This window comes from Vanessa cardui, chromosome 23 (assembly GCF_905220365.1).
Source record: "Vanessa cardui chromosome 23, ilVanCard2.1, whole genome shotgun sequence".
Lineage (NCBI taxonomy): Eukaryota > Metazoa > Arthropoda > Insecta > Lepidoptera > Nymphalidae > Vanessa > Vanessa cardui.
In genome coordinates, this window is record NC_061145.1 from 6,105,195 (window position 1) to 6,123,232 (window position 18,038).

An 18,038-nucleotide genomic window follows, 5' to 3' on the forward strand; every position below is an offset into this window, starting at 1 on the left:
ATCAAAATATGTATAAAAAGAATATGATAATGAAATGAATGAAATAAATGATCAAGGTGATAATTTCTCCAAAAAATTCAATAAAAATTTATTTGGTAACAAAATTTGTCAACAAACACATTGTCTTCTATAAATCACAGTGACGAATGTAATAAGTAAATAATGTAATAAGTAAATAATCACCCGCACCACCTTGATGTCCGAAAACAGATACAACATGGGAACCTTCAAGAAAAGAGTGTTCTTCCTTAAAGGCCAGCAACGCACCTGCAAGCCCCCTGGTGTTGCAGATGTCCCTGGGCGGTGGTAGTCACTTTCCATCAGGTGAGCCTTCTGCTCGTTTGCCACCTATGTTATAAAAAAAATAATTTTTTTTTACGTTTAATTACGTTTAATTCAATTATGTTTAAGTGTCAAATTTGATGTAGATAACTATCGGAATTATAGTGTGCAATTATCAATCTGCAGTTTTCATATTTATAATGTGATTTTTAGTAAGCACATTATATAATACATGGCAACTGTTTAACACTATATCTAAATAGTTAAAATTCCAATATTTTTGAAGTCGGTGTTTTTTTTTAGATCATTTTACTTTTTGAATTCTATATGTTTAGACCTAGAAATGATAATTTTATCACCCACGTGTCATGATTATCATTATTATAAATAATAATTGTTATACTATAACACTTTAGAGAGAGCTTCATTACACAATAGTCTATAAATATATGGCTATAACGTAATTAATTGTTTGTAACATTAACCCGTTTAACTAATCACAAATCAAGTAATTTAATTAAAACTTGGTCAGAGTTAACATTGTATGCGCAACCGAAATCTGTATTAATTACATTAACATTAAGCCATGTATTTTAGAGGTAGTTTCATAATTAGAAATCGTGTCGGTTTTTTCCTAACAAAAACATCATTTTATTTATTACTAGTGACCCGCCCCGTCTTCACACGGGTGCAACACTGATACTAAATATACTACAGAATTTGTTTATTTACGACATCACATTAGAAACTTTTTAAAATTATCAATGATTCTTTACTGTTTTATCTATATATTTTATACAAAAACCTTCCTCTCGAATCAGTGTATGAAACTTAAAAAAAACGCAGCAAAATCGGTTGCGTAATTTTAAAGATCATACATATATAATACTCTTGATTGCACTGAGAAATTTTACATGGTAATTTTACACATGAAATTAATTTAAAATAAATTTCTTCCAGCCAACCCACAGCTTTAAGAGATAGTGTTATATAGCAGGTATAAATAGTGCAACATTATATACTCTTAATAATATTATATAAAATAAACAATTTTGATATAATATAACATATATAATATAATATAATTTTAATATAATATGTATTACGCTTACATAAATATCTATAATATAATAAATGCATATAGACTAAATTACATAGGGATAGACAGCGGTGAGCGACTTTTACTATGATTACGAAGCACGATGTCATATTTTTTGTATATAATTAAAACAAGTCGGGTCGCACGCGAAACCTCGCCTTTATTCTACAGATTTTTTCAAATTTCGAAACCTATAACGGGTTTTGTTTTGATTTAATGTCATTGTAATCTGACGACGTGTGTTCGCGCGATTTACATTTTTTTGTTTTCAGACAGCCATAGCGTGGCTCTATACGTGGCAAGTAACATTTTTCCACCACAACAATTTAATAATTTACAACCTTTTCTCTATATAGCTGGAGATCTATAAAATGAGACTATAACCGGATTTGTTTGTGCAGCCATCGCGTAATCACTGGGACAGAAAAGCTATTAATATATAAGATAATTCACACGCCTTTAACACAACATATATATATATATATAGATAGATTATCTGATGAGTGTTGGTACTTAATCAAACAGGAAAACCAAAACCAAATTATATAGATCAAACATAGAGCAAATTTAATACTTCTAGGCATTCTCTACCACTAGATCACTGAGATATGATAAGCTCTAGCTTAGATGGCCCAGTGGTTAGAACGCGTGCATCTTAACCGATGATTGCGGGTTCAAACCCAGGTAAGCACCACTATATATATACATATGTGCTTAATTCGTGTTTTTAATTTATTTCGAGCTCGACGGTGAACGAAAACATCGCGAGGAAACCTGCATGTGTCTAATTACATCGAAATTCTGCCACATGTGCATTCCACCAACGCGCATTGGAACAGCGTGGTGGAATACGTTCCAAACCCTCTCTTTAATGGAAGAGGAGACCTTATCCCAGCAGTGGGAAATTTACAGGCTGTTACTAGATAACTACGGCCGTGGCACCATTGGCCTATACCTAGCAGTGGTTTGTTAAATGCTGATTTATTATAATCATGATTCTCTATCAATCAATCTTTAGGCTAATCAGAAATACATTAAGACAATATTTTATATTTAAACAATACACACACATACATTTTTATATTTTTTTTATATTAAGCGTTATATTTATTATAGCGTTATTATAAATATAACGTAAAAATGTACGAAACCAATTTTTGTAGTATATTTTTTAGAAATGTCTTAAATATTGGATCGTTATACTGAACTTGTTACATTATTCGAGTAACACCTATAATTGACTCAGACAAAGCTTTTACTCCGTCCGTTTCAATTAAAATGTTCAAGTTGTTTCTTGTTGAATAAATATTTTGTATCTTCATTTCATCGAGATTGTTATATTTTAGCTAAGACTCGATGGCTCAAAGGCTCTGACAATGTAAAAGACGAGTTTAAAAGAGAGTGAGAAAAAACTGAAAGGCTAGAATTGTGAATAAAATAATTTATAAAACGAAGCGTTTTACACATGTTCAGAATTAATCAGGAATTTGAACGAGTAGTATGTAACGTGCGTTGAATTTGTATATCGAATTTGTATATGTAGTTAAGTTATGAGTTACGTGTGTGCGTGTGGCTGCGTCAGTGTGTAACTATCCTCATATTTTAATAGACGCAGTCCTAGTCCTTAACATATCATCATCATCATCATCATTTCAGCCGATGATGACGAAGGATGTCCACTGCTGGACATACGCCTCCCCCAAAGATCACCACAACGCCTGGTCTTGTGCAGCCCGTAACCAGCGGCTTCCCGCGACCTTCACCAGGTCGTCGACCACACTGTGGGGGCCTACCCGCATTACCTTAATATATAGCATAAAAAAAAATTGTTATATATAACATAAGTAAGGTTCAAATCCCATGTATCACAAAGTTCTACCGCCTATTGAAAAACTCTACACGAATATTTTATAATAAGCATAAAAAACCCGTAGTTTTCATCTAGAATCGAGCTCGCAATCTTCGATTAAAGAATTATATATTCAAACCTCTGATATTAGCCACTAAAGATCTTTTTTATATAAACAATAGTAATACCTAAAAGTAAAGAATTACTTAAACCAATTTACTCCTATAATTAAGCCTAAAGCTTGTGCAAGAAGTGACGACGAGAATATCCCGAAAAGTCATCATCGAACCTGAGAATTTTCACATCGCCAGATAAACCATTGCGCTATTGACACTTCCTGCTCAAAAGTATATCTGTGTAATTAAAATTCTAAATTATAAAGCTTAACCCTAATAATTTTACACCATTATCACGAAACAGTCGTTCGACTCGTTCAACTAATAACAAGCCATGAAAGAACGTTATGTAATTAAAACTTAGGTGGAGTTTATTTTGTTTTCGGTACTGAAACACAACAATACAACGCTACACAACTTCGGGACTATATCGTTCATACTAGACTGCGTCTATCGAAATTATTTATCAAATCCTGACACGTATTTTAATATTCACACATGTATAAATTATAAAACGATCAATCATTACGAATTGATTCGTTTTCAGATATGCTATGAAAACTTTTTTTTTTTTCGATTCGAACTCGAAAATATCGTATGATTGATAACAACCCGTTACTTTTGAAAATGGAACACGCCAAATTAATAACCGGTCCCTTGGAATGACGTATTACCCTGTGTTTCACTCCATGCAATTTTCCACATAAATGTCAAAGCAATTTATATTTCGAACGACGAAAACATTTAAATTATAAGTTAGCGTTTTCTATGTCAATCTAGAAAAAGATTAAAGACTACTACAGAGTAATAAAGCGAGTTAGTTATCCATTCAGAACAATTCGATAATTTTACCTGAAGTGGCGCGGTTTTTTTATAAGAATAAACTAGACTCCGGCAATAGAACCTTCCAACAGCTATAAACCGACTGAGTAACATTAAATACAAAATCATTGTATATTGTAGTATTAATATTGGTATGGGTTATTAATTAAACTTGTCATATTTCTGCATACAGATTGAGAATATAAAATTTGATTAATTGATAAATCCATGAAAATATACTTAATTAAGGTTTTTACTAACACTTTTAAACCATATTAAGGAAAGTTACCACAGATACTATAAAAAAATATTTAAAAATATTATCTCAAGATATAGATATGTATATTCTTGATATTTTTGATGTTTTAGTTCGCATTCTTCGAGTAAAATGTGTGCCAAATGTATGTGTATAGACACATAGCTTTGGCACGCATTTACACGAAATATTTGTGGATAAACGTATTCATTAATTACGGATTCAATCGAAATTAATCTTTGAAGCTGTGACAAAACCCAATAATAGTGTTGATCTATCGTTAATCTCATAAATGTTGATTTGTTTCTGGTAGATTTATACTTTATGAAAAATTTTAACAAAAAGAAAAACCGACTTCAAACAAAATACTATTTTAAAACAAATAAATATGCACTAAAAAGTAATAAAAATAATTGCGTTTTCAACATATTTTTAGAGTCCTTCTAAATAAAATATACATGTACATAAAAGTCGATTTACGATTATATAACGTAGTTATAGTTATTGTTATATTTCGAGCCGGTGTCTGTTTGTTTTTGTTGTATAAAATTAAGAGCGACATTTTTGTTATTATTATTTTGATGTTTTTATTTCTGTTCGACTATCGTAAAAGTACCAATATTATCTTATTGAACATTTACAACAAGCTGATTTATTTTCCTTTTTTTCAGAGACAATGAAGTGAGATTAGTACTGAGATGTTTCTTTCTAATTTTATTCCTGTCAAATACCATGTCGTTAAATTTGTGTTAAAATATAATATTTGATAGTATTACTCATGATTTAAAAGCGACTCATATCATAACACGAAAGACGCATATCGAATTTAATAAAACGTCTGTCAATCAAAATCACATGTGCGATTTACGTCACAAATGCTAGCCACAAGTAATCGTTACTGTTATATGAAATTGTGCTTTATAACATTAAAAATAAAGTAGAAGTTTCACTGGTCATTCCAATGCAGTTGCATTGAACACTATGCCAGTAATCAGTTGCATTGGATAGCGGCTTCTTCGACAACTTTGATGTTCTTGCCAATTGCAACACTGGGTTTGCGCAAATTATTAATAATTCTCGGCCACGTGTATCGAATATTGATGCTTGAAGGTTTTCCTTGTATCCACTGAATCAGGATTTAGTTACATGTTTTTGGGCACATAATAATTGAACAGAAACAGTGGAAATTACTGTCGATTTAAGATCGGAAATTGAATCCAACTTTGTGATACGGCGTGCAATCGGCCGACCTAACGATTGTTATTGGGTCGCAGTTTGGGTACATATCGGGCACTTGATTTAAATCTGAGATTGTAGATGTAATATTTATTTAGGTTCCACTCACTCCATTCCATCGATTTGTTTTTCCTAGCTACCATCATCAGGCTTACCGCTTTATAATGAGGCAGTAAACGGCTGTCCAAAATATACAATAATATCGTTTTACAATGATGCTCCAATCTCTCTCTTTTGTTAGAATGCCCAGCTATCGTCCAATTGTTTTCTAATGACAACTCAATCATATTTAAAATAAGAAATAGTGTTACATGCCAGCATTAAATGCTATGCCATATAAAATAATATTAATTACAGTTTAAGAAATTATTGATCAATTAATTACAATAATAATTGTTTATAATGAAGTAAATTAAATAACTCCTGCTATATTCATAATATACAATAATAATGTGATATAAATTATGATGTAGAATCAAATGTCATAACACCGTATTGAAGGCTAGGGTTACTCTGTAACATTTCTTTTCAAGGTACGCCTAAACTTGGTTAGCTGGCAAAAATTTCTGGTTGGCTTTCAGGAAGGTGGACTGACTCAACAATATCTGATCTACTCAATCCATTCTAGCACTTGTTTGCTAAACTGGTTGTTCTTAGAGGACGCTATTCGGCTCACTCGTATAATCTGTTAGTATTGCAATTCATCTCGGTAACTACAAAACGTCTCTAGATAATGTAATTTATCCAATAAATAATGATAATTAATGATAATTGAAAATGAAAAAATGATAATGATAATTTCTCGCTGCGTAGTACAAGTCACCTTTAAATTGTGGTCCACAGCATCGTATGATTTCGTTTTTATCCACTGATAAAAAATCGTATTATTTGTTTCAATATTAAACGTTCTCGAAGACAATTCCTATTCTAAAACAATTTGAAACCACTTTACTTTAGAGCTGTAATTAAATTTTCTTAGGAAATTCATTTGCTATTTCTAGTTCGAGTTGTGACAGTTGACAATGTGTTTAACACACATGCTTTTAAAACGTGATTCTGTTATAAATATTTATGTTTCACACTACTTTTATTTTAGGCGCGTGAACATTTTTTTACCAGCGTCAAATATACAAGGTTGATTAAAGAACGGCTAATGTATCCATGAATAAAAAAGAAATTTATTTCGATATTATTTTGTTAAATCTATTTAAAATTACATAGACAATAATTTTATTTCTATCCATCATTAATCATCAATAATAATTATCTGAATCGACTAGCGTTAAGTTTTTGATTTTGTTTGTAGTAGAATGCACCAGTAACTTGACGTTTTTTTTTTATATAGAAAAGGTTAGCGGACGAGCATATGGGCCACCTGATGGTAAGTGTCACCATCACCCATAGACAATAACGCTGTAAGAATTAACTATTCCTTACATCGTTAATGCGCCACCAACCTTGGGAACTGAGATGCTATGTCCCTTGTGCCTGTAGTTACACTGGACACTCACCCTTCAAACCGGAACACAACAATACTGAGTACGAGTGAGTGAATGGGTGGTACCTACCCAGACGGGCTTGCACAAAGCCCTACCACCAAGTAAAGTAAGTGGTAAGGCTTTGTGCAAGTTCATCTGGGTAGGAGCCACTCAAAGTATATTTTATCACTAAGCAGCAATGCTTAGTATTCTGGTTGAAGGGTAAGTGAGCCAGTGCAGCTACATGCACAAGTGACATGACATCTCAGTTTTCAATTTCATTTGATCATTTTGTTTTCTAATCTATATTTTTTATTACTAGTTGTTCCGATGGTTTAGTTCACGTTTTAGGGGACTGGTTGTCACGTGTTAGGCAAAAAGTAGCTTATGTTCTTCCTTGGAGGAGAAGTTTGCGTCCAGTGGTTTGGTAGTGAAAGAACGACAGACAGAAACTTTCACATTTATAATATTAGGCTAGATTGCGTTAACTTTTACATACTTTTGCTAAAGCTGAGATGGCCCAGTGGTTAGAACGCGTGCATCTTAACCGATGATTGCGGGTTCAAACCCAGGCAAGCACCACTATATATATGTGCTTCATTTGTGTTTATAATTTATCTCGTGCTCGGCGGTGAAGGAAAACATCGTGAGGAAACGTGTGTCTAATTTCAATGAAATTCAGCCACATGTGCATTCCACCAACCCGCATTGGAACAGCGTGGTGGAATATGTTCCAAACCCTCTCATTAATGGAGGCCTTATCTCAGCAGTGGGAAATGAACAGGCTGTTACTTTACTTTACTTTAATTTTACATACTTAAAACATATGTTTATATACCAGATTTATATTTTATTTTATTTATTTATTTATTTATTTATATAAGTTTACAAAACTGACTTACAACTATAACTTACAAAATTAAATCTTAGCATAAGAGACAATACTTTTGTTGCAGCCTTCTAGATGTAAACCTAGCGTGCTTTAAAATAAATTTAAGTTACTCAAAGAATAACCGTACTTGTGTAAATACTACATAAAATATTTGTTTAATTTGCTTTTAATAGAGCAAGTGGACTCACCAAAGATATCTAAGTATTGACGAGTACAGTTCGCAAGCGAACAAATACGGTAAATTGGTGAATGCTGACCAAGATTCGATTTGGTGTCGGGTAGGGTAAAAACTTTACGATTTTGAAGACGGCTGCCTTGGCGCGGTATTGAGAAGGTAATCTTAGCTAGTAACTCTGGTGCATCAATGAATCCGTTTAACAGCTTATATAAGAAGAGAAAGTCAGCAGCATCTCTTCTATGTTTGAGTGTTTGCATTTTATATTTAGCTAGGCGAGCGTCGTAGGAAATATATTTTTTAGCATTGAGATCTATATAAGCAAGGTGATAGAGAAACCGTTTCTGTACACGTTCTATTCTGTCTGACTGTACTTCGTAGCCAGGATTCCAGACAACAGAACAGTATTCTAAAATACTTCTTATTATACTATTGTATACTAGTATTGTTAGGCTTGGCTCTTTAAAGATTTTCATAAGTCTTAGTATAAGACCAGATAGTTGTGAGGCTTTTGATATAATATAATCAATATGATATCTGAAACTTAAAGTGTTATCTATTATTACGCCGAGATCTCTAACGCTAGTTGATTCAATCAGAGGCACGTTATCAATATAGTAGGTGTGATCATGAAGCTTTCGTTTTCGGCTAAATTTAATATGCGTACATTTATCCTTACTTAAAATCATATTATTTGCAAAACACCAGTGAACAATACTATTAATATCATTTTGAAGGATATCTGTATCCTGCAATGTCTTTATTTCTCTGTAAATTTTTAATATTTTTAATATTTTTTTAAATTTTTTTATTTTTATTATATTTAAAGTGAGATATATCTGCACGTATTTGTTTGCTGGTTTTTGTTTTGTTCTTTCTTTCACTTTTGTTGTTATAGCAACCGATAGTAATTAATAGTTTAATTACCATGTAGTGTTAGCTTTGAAATTATCAACCGACTTCCAAAAGGAGGAGGTTATCAATTCGTCTGTATTTTTTTATTTTTTATTTTTTTATGTTTGTTACCTCATAACTTTTCACTGGGTGGACCGATTTTGATAATTTTTTTTGTTTGAAAGGTAGTGCTTCCCGTGGGGTCCCATTTTTTTTTATTTTTTTCCGATCATGGTATCCATATGAAAACGACATAAGTCTTAAATTTGCATTATGTATATGCGCGACAAATAGGTGAATAACTGAAAATCACGTTAACCAATTTTGATGATTCTTTTTTTACTATAAAATATATACTTCAAGGGTAATTTGGTGAAAGTTTGGTAAGGTTCTGAGCACAGGATCCATGACAAAGTAACGGAACGGAAGGGAACGGAACAATTCTAAGGAGCACGTTAGCGATACTCAGTCGAATCTTTTATTTATAGGTTATTTGGATATTTGAGTCACCTTCCGTAATGTGGTTATGTTTATGTAATTATCATACTCGAATATTATAATCAACTAGCTACCCACTCCGGCTTCGCACGGGTGCAATACTGATACTAAATATACTACAGAATTTGTTTATTTACGACATCACATCGCAAACTTCTAAAATTATCAGTGTTTCTTTACTATATTGTTCATGTATTATATACACAAACCTTCCCCTTGAATCACAATATCTTTTGAAAAAAACCGCATCAAAATCCGTTGCGTAGATTTAAAGATATAGGGACAGAGAAAGCGACTTTGTTTTATACTATGTAGTGATGGAACTCCTATACGGCTCGCAGTTAGGGTGTGATATGGGGCAGAATTTCTTACTATCATGTTATATTTGGAGTCGGTGTCAGCCAATAAAACCCTACAGTATATCTATCAAAAATCAATACGAGAATACTTTAACAAATATGTTTTTTACAAATTACCTTTTACACAATAATATACTGGATCAATCAAGGGGCTCGTATCGCTTCTTTCTTTTGATTGTTGGGGCAAGGGCACCGTGGCTGACACCGGCTCCAAATATACCAATAACTATAACTACATGATATAATCGTTAATCGACTTTTAAGTAGTCTAATATTTTTCATTTCATTTAACTTAGGAAGACTCTAAAAAATATGTTGAATACGCAATTATTTTTATTACTTTTTCGTGCATATTCATTTGTTTTAAAATAGTGTTTTGTTTGAAGTCGGTTTTTCTTTTTGTTAAAATTTTTATTTATTTTACAATGGATGTACATAATTATAAACATATGTATGTAATAAACAAATATGTATACCCTCAAAATAAATATCTAAGTAATCGTATATTTCGTAAATATTTATATAATCATTTTGTTAATTATTACCAGCCTTAATAGAAAATTATCTGAAACCCAACCTAAGGGAAGAATCCATTGAAAATTCGACACAATTATATTATCTCGAAATACTAACAGACAGTGGTTTCCAAACTATGTATTCGAATTTTCACAAAAGTATATTTAACCGTACAACATAAAAAAATTTCACACTTCAGTAATTCGCATTGGAAAAGAATATATGAAAAAGTTTAGATATAGTAATCTGATTAATGAAAGTTTGAGAATTTTCGCTTAAGAGTATTTCACTCGTAAAACAGATAACAAAATTCAAGTGCGCATTTAGAGTTAAAAGCGAATATTTCTTACTGCATCTCGATTTATATTCATAAGCCCGGCTAACCCATCAGAGTGCAGATTAGATAGCCACAGAGTATTCAAATGTAGGCAACATCAAATATAATTGGATTTTTAATTTCCAATATTATAAGGCTGTCGAACACAAAGCTTATAAAACGTCATATGAATCACAGACTGCACTGATATATCATGATATAACCTGTTTTAATGTTTTAGTCTTTTAATTACCTTTTTTCTCTTAACACTCATTAGGTGGGGCTAGTCGGCCTTGATGGAGCCGTAATACCCATAAAAAACAGTGGCATCCAGTCCGTCTTTTTGGGAGACGTCACGGGATCGCTTACGTATTCTACCATGAAGTCCATACGGTACGCCAACCTCTGTGGCCTCCAATTCCATAGAAGTCCTTGTTTTACCTCAACTCATTTTGATTTTTATCATTTTCATTCAATTTGCTGTCGAAATGCTTGGCCCTTGGAGTAGTGGTGCAAAAAGCTTCATCAAAAGTATAACACCTCGCCTCATTGCCTCCACTGGTGACAGGAGGGCTGGTTCGTTTTTTGCCCAGAGGATCGGAATTGCAATTCAACGGGGAAATGCTGCTAGCATTCTTGCCACCATTCCACGCGGTCAAGATTTATACAGTAACTAGTTTTAGTTCATATTTGTATATATATATTTAAGCATTTAATGTTGTTAATTCTTATGTCAACTCATTCTTCATTTCGATGTATATGTATGGATTTATGAATAAGTACTCTCAGCAAAAGGATACCACCAAAATTTGAGAAACAAATTGTGAGTATTACCAACATTAACACTGAAATAAATCGCCTTAAAAGAAATGTAAGAAAAACTTTCCATTTAAACTTAAATTCGAAGAAATAAAGTTTGCTCATTTTCATGTTCTAAGTCGTCAAGGAGTTCAGAGTAGTGTACCCTTAATGCTACTTAGTGATGTCTTCTCTGAGTCTTAAGCCTACTCTATCCGCAGAATGGCTTCATGGTAGTATTAAAGGGGTTTATTCATTCATTTTCCCGGTATTAACTAGAGGATGCAAATGTGCAATTTTCACTTGCAGATCTTGATTACTATGTAATCGCCAACTAACGTGAACGAGTGCAAGAAATACTTTAAACATTTCACGTAGTGTAAAATCAGTCTTGTTCATTACTATACGGAACACTAGCCGAATTTGTTAACATGAGTTAAAGTGAAGTATCACTATAAGAATAAGGTTTTTGGAGCTAATTCAACCAAGCTGGTCCTATAGGATAGGTTGACACACGTGTGGTGTCATTGCATTTCATTAAAATTAGGCTCATGCAGGTTTCCTCACGATATTTTTTTGTTCACCGTTAATAACGACATGAATTATCAACACTGAAAACACAGTGGTGCTTTCTCTGGTTATGGTATTTGTTATGTCATATTTATGTGGTTTTACAAAATAATCAGATTGTTTAATATATTCCAATCTAAGTAGGCATACAGATAAAAAAAAACTTTAGATTTTCGTATTTCGTTCGATTTAATAATAACTCATATGTATTAGGCACTACTAAGAGTTAATGATGAAAAGAAATCAGTATAGAACTTATATATAGTAATAGAACTCTGCAGATTTTTTTTATAAATATTCCCATTTTCTAGACTTTCCAAAAATGTATAAAAAGTAGGAATTTATTTCAAAGCAACCGAAATAAAATGATCAGAAAGTACGTTGGCGAAAATTCGTATTCGAACATGAACGAATTTGTACTAAAGGTTCCCACAAAATTAACTAAAAATAATATCCAATGGAAAAAATCCTTACTTACTTAACTGACTTACTTAATACAAATTTAAAATAAAATGTAAACTAACAGTTCAATAGCTAAGTTATAACTAAGACATTTTGTAATATAGCCTAAATAAAGTATTGGTAAAAGCAAATCCGAGAAACTCTCTCTAACGGAGCAAAGCACACACACCATGTTCTATAGTGAATAATGCAAGATTCTATCCTTATCATTATCCTCGCGAAGAGGTCCCTGAAAGGAGAGTTATTTTCTGGAAATTCGTATCCTAATAATAATAAATAAAATTATAACAAAAAGAAAAACCGACTTCAAACAAAACACTATTTTAAAACAAATAAAAATGCACTAAAAAGTAATAAATATAATTGCATATTTAACATATTTTTTAAAGTCGTTTAGGAGTTCCATCACTACATAGTATAAAACAAAGTCGCTTTCTCTGTCCCTATATCTTTAAATCTACGCAACGGTTTTGATGCGGTTTTCTTTAATAGAGAGTGTGATTCAAGGGGAAGGTCTGTGTAAATAATACATGAACAATATAGTAAAGAAACACTGATAATTTTAGAAGTTTGCAATGTGATGTCGAAAATAAACAAATTCTGTAGTATTATATATTTAATATCAGTATTGCACCCGTGCGAAGCCGGGGTGGATAGCTAGTTGATTATAATATTCGACTATGATAATTACATAAACATAACCACATTACGGAAGGTGACTTAAATATCCATATCCAAATAACCTATAAATAAAAGATTCCGAGTATTGCTAACATGTTCCTCAAAATCGTTCCGTTCCCTTCCGTTCCGTTACTTTGTCATGGATCCTATGCTCAGAACCTTACCAAACTTTCACCAAACTACCCTTGAAGTATATATAATAAAAAAAGAATCATCAAAATTGGTTGACGTGATTTTCATTTATTCACCTATTTGTCGCGCATATACATAACGCAAATTTAAGACTTATGTCGTTTTCATACGGATACCATCATCGGAAAAAAATAAAATTAAAATGGGACCCCACGGGAAGCACTACCTTTCAAACAAAAAAAAATTATGAAAATCGGTCCACCCAGTGAAAAGTTATGAGGTAACAAACATAAAAAAAAGAAAAAAATACAGACGAATTGAAGTCGGTTGAAAAGTGACCCCTATCATCTCTTAACGGAAATATGTCAAATTACCGATAATCCTGCATATGTCGCAGCATCAGATAATTAAATACTACAATTGTATTCACTTACTTTAGAGATTTGATTCTGGATGGCCAGTGAAAATCATTTTGGAAAAATAAGAAATGACAGATGGTTTCGCGAATATTACAATCTCGTTTCTTGTCTTCTTCATCCTACGTGACATTGGCGAAATAATCTCTGCCCTGCCGGCACAACTAATAGCCATTAAATTAAGAATTGAATTGAAATTCGCGAATACTGTAAAAAATCAATATTCGAATCCAGCTATAGATTTATTCTATTATTTCGTGAAACGTATATCAAAGATCCCCAACCAAACAATCTTGCCGGTTTTCCGTCATATATGTATATATTGTTATCATTTTGAAAGATAGAAGCTAAAGACTAGCTTCATCAGCCTACAATATTGGACGATAATAGTTACGTCTTAGGTATCCAATTGATATTCTTTTGTTTTTATTATGGTGCATGAGACCTAAAATAATTACTATTTTAGTTAAAAAAAAATACTTTTTTTAAAATTGATATGATTAGAATTTATTTTTATTTTAAGAATTTGTACAAATTCTCGCAAAGCACGAGCGCGTGAATCCAACGCCGTACAACATTTACATTTTCCAAGAACCAACAGTCATGACGGTAGTACAATATTGAAAGTAAAATAAATTTCAAACGGACCAAACTTTTGTAAGTGTTAAACGCCTCTATTCCGTATTCATAGGTAAATATTGGACGGCGACGGCAGTTGAAGGCATTCACAAATATTTACTATCCAACTATTTGTATTGGAACGCAATATTTGTGTTGTCATTTTTAGTGGTTTTTTCGGACGAGTTTTGCTCTAAACAAAAATTGATCGATTAATTTTTCGTTTAGATGGAAAAATCTAATTATTTCAACAGTACGTGTCTATTTTTTGGGTAAGTTTTTTTTACGTAATTTGCACTGTCTGTCTGAACCTAATGTGATGAAATTGAGAATGAGGTGACTTTGAATCCCAAGGAAGCTTGAATATAAGAAACCCCAGATGACAAATTGTATATTAGGTATATGTAATATTATGTAGCTGTTATATACTTTCTAACCAACGTATAATTTAACTGAATTCCAAGACAATAATTTATATATTGAATATTTCTTTCATAACGTACATTTTGTTATATTAAGTCAAAGAAGCCAAAATTCACTAGAGGCACAAGAGACATAACACCATAGTGTATAGTATAGTCACCATAGGTTGACGTTTGAAGAAATTGTTAATATTTCTGTCCGTCTCCGTCATTGTCTATTTGACCACTTAACAACAGATACCACATTTGTTCGTTCGCCAACATATATCATAAATAAGCATTGAGCATAAGGCTTAAAGTCCCCGTTTTCAGCCAAATGGATTTTCATAGTGCCATCATTATCAACACCATCACCCGACCCACTGCGAGCCTCTTCCAAAATAAGCCAAAACTTCCAGTTCTCCGACATTCGCGTCCAATCACCATGCTGCACCTTCATCAATTCATTGGTCTACCTGGTTCAGTTCATAATAAAATATTAGTATCATCATTTGAAATTGGTAAAAGAAAAATCGAAAGTATATTTTTTATAACAAAATTAAGAACAAAACATAAGGTCTTTTTCTTATTTTTGGGTATGCATAAAGCTAAGCAACTTTAATAGGTGGATATTCAGTAGTTCAGAGTACCAAGCAACTAACTAATTGAAATAGTGGACAAATTTATAAAACGGCATAAAAACTTCAATGAACCAAGACTGATCGTCTTCTTTTAGCGTTTAAATTGATAAATTGATGTCAAATAAGTCCCGAATCGCCCCCATTCTTCGAGTACCTTTAGAGCGTTTAAAAGCCTCCATTTCATATTTCCATAATATCTTTCTATAATGGTAATATTTGACTTTTTCGAGTGAATGAACAATGTTTTATTCATCATCATGACTCACTGATCCGTAGTCTGAATGAAAATCAATTATTCATTACATATTCGATAAATAAATAGATCATCTCACCTAGTAAAGATTTAAACAAATATTACCGTTCGCGGTTTATCACTTGGAAAGAAAAACATTAAGACCTTGAGATAAGTTTATTGCTCATTTTTCTTCACAACTTTATAATTAAAAATCAGAGACAAAGTAACTCCGGCTCGAATAACGGTTTCATTATTCAAACTTCAATAAAGAAAGTCCAACGTAATAATGATTAAAAAAAATGTTTATAAAATGTAGCCAGGGATTTTCTTTCCAATGGGTACCAATAGCTTAGGATTTTTTTCACCGTGAATCTATTATTTGTTTTGACATCATTGAGCTCTTGTTAAAAGGGTGAGTAACCAAATGTACGCTTGTGTGCGAAAGGTTATTTATTATACAATTAGTAAGTTGATAATTGATAGCACTCCTTGAGAATGAAAAGATCACCTCCTATTACTATTCATATTCAATTTTGTAAATAATTGAAAAAAAAATAATTCTTTCGCCGGTTCTTCTCAGAGTATTTTCTTTTCCGAACCACAGTTAGGGTTTGACTTGACTATGAATAAGTAAGTTTAATGCTTCCACATTGAATAAAGCCATTTGATTTTGAGTTTATAATTACAATAGTCCGGCAACGAACCAGTATCTCTTCGTATGTTGCGTATCCATAGGCGACGATGATCACTGTTAAGTTATCCTTTTACTAGTTTCAATCAAACAGCATAAAAATATACATACTTAGATGAATGGTAAAACATCTAGTCATCTATCTAATGAAATGAATTGTTTCTTGCTGTGCCTTTGATTTCGGATAAATTCAATCTTGTACATCTACTTACTACAATATTTTGTAATCTTATTTCAAATAGAATTAATTATATTAATGAAAATATTGAAACTATTGTATAAAAGATTTAATGATCCTGAATAACAAAGGTGGATCGTAATAAATTATGGAGATGTAGCCAAAATATGTTTACGGAAGTTTTCTAATAATAAGTCATCTACGAATTACTACAACTGAGTTTGTATTTTCTTAGAAACTATATGTAAAGCAATGTCATTTATAAATATCTGTGGACTTACGTTACAATAATATTTTATTATAAACGTAAGTGTGGTGTGTTATTTTACATAATTTCTTCATATAATTATTTATTTACGTCATTTGCGTAAATGCGTAGTATTTAATTGTTGACGATTCAAAAACGCTTCTTTGTGAAGTTTACTTGAATAAATTGATTTGATTTGATTTGGTTTGCGTTTATATATTTTTTTCTGACATATTGGTGAAGGAGAAATAGGAGTTATCGCTTTTCGGCCATATGACTAATATCAAAGTATCTGTTATTTTCAGCTTAATATCTGAAAGTTTCCGCACTACGGGACCAGTTTAGTGGCAAATACTAAATTATCCTAGACAATGGCACTGTAAAAAATATTAACCATTCGTTATATCGCCAATCCTTCACCAACCTTGGGAACTAAGATGCAATGTACCTACCAAGACGTGTTAACACAAACCTCTACAAATTAGTAACCATATATGTTTAAATACGCGCGTGTGTGTGTGTGTGTGTGTGTGTGTGTATTGTTAATGTATATAATACAAACCATTTAAAAGTAAATAATTAATTAAATTAATCCCATAGCTTGACAAACTGTGTATTTTTACAGTTTTATCATTATCATATCCTCTATCAAAAGCTTGTCTGAAAAAGATTGCTCCCTAAACGACAAGACCGCCTTTTGCAGTAGAATTATTTTTATTTTTCTTATCGATTGTATTATTATTTTTACTCTTTTGAATTCCAAAAGGCCATATTATGTTATAAAATTATAAATTTCTTCATCGAAGTGATAACTTCTTATCAGAGGGTTCGTTACGTAACGCGTTACGGCGCCAGTCTATCTTGCCTTTGGCTTGCCTTTCTCTTACACAGACGACTACAGCACAGTATGTAGGTAATAAATACCAATAAAGTACATACACAAAATTCTAATTCATATTCGAGAATCGTCAGTAATAATGAAATATATTTTATAATGAACAAGGGTTTTATTAATAAATAACCTTGCCTTATATTATGATATTAATAAAAATAAAATTAAAGTTAAAACAACACAAGCTTTTCTCAAGTTAAACAATGTTAATATTAAATAGTTCAACTTAGGATAGTTTAAGTTATCTTTCTTTCTTTTTTCCTAACATACGAAAATATTTAAGTGTAT

General features: G+C 31.9%; 1 pseudogene; it reads left to right on the forward strand.

The window, feature by feature from the left end:
* The first annotated feature begins 17,115 nt into the window (after positions 1–17,115).
* LOC124539930 lies at positions 17,116–17,221 on the forward strand (annotated as a pseudogene).
* Positions 17,222–18,038: the final 817 nt, after the last annotated feature.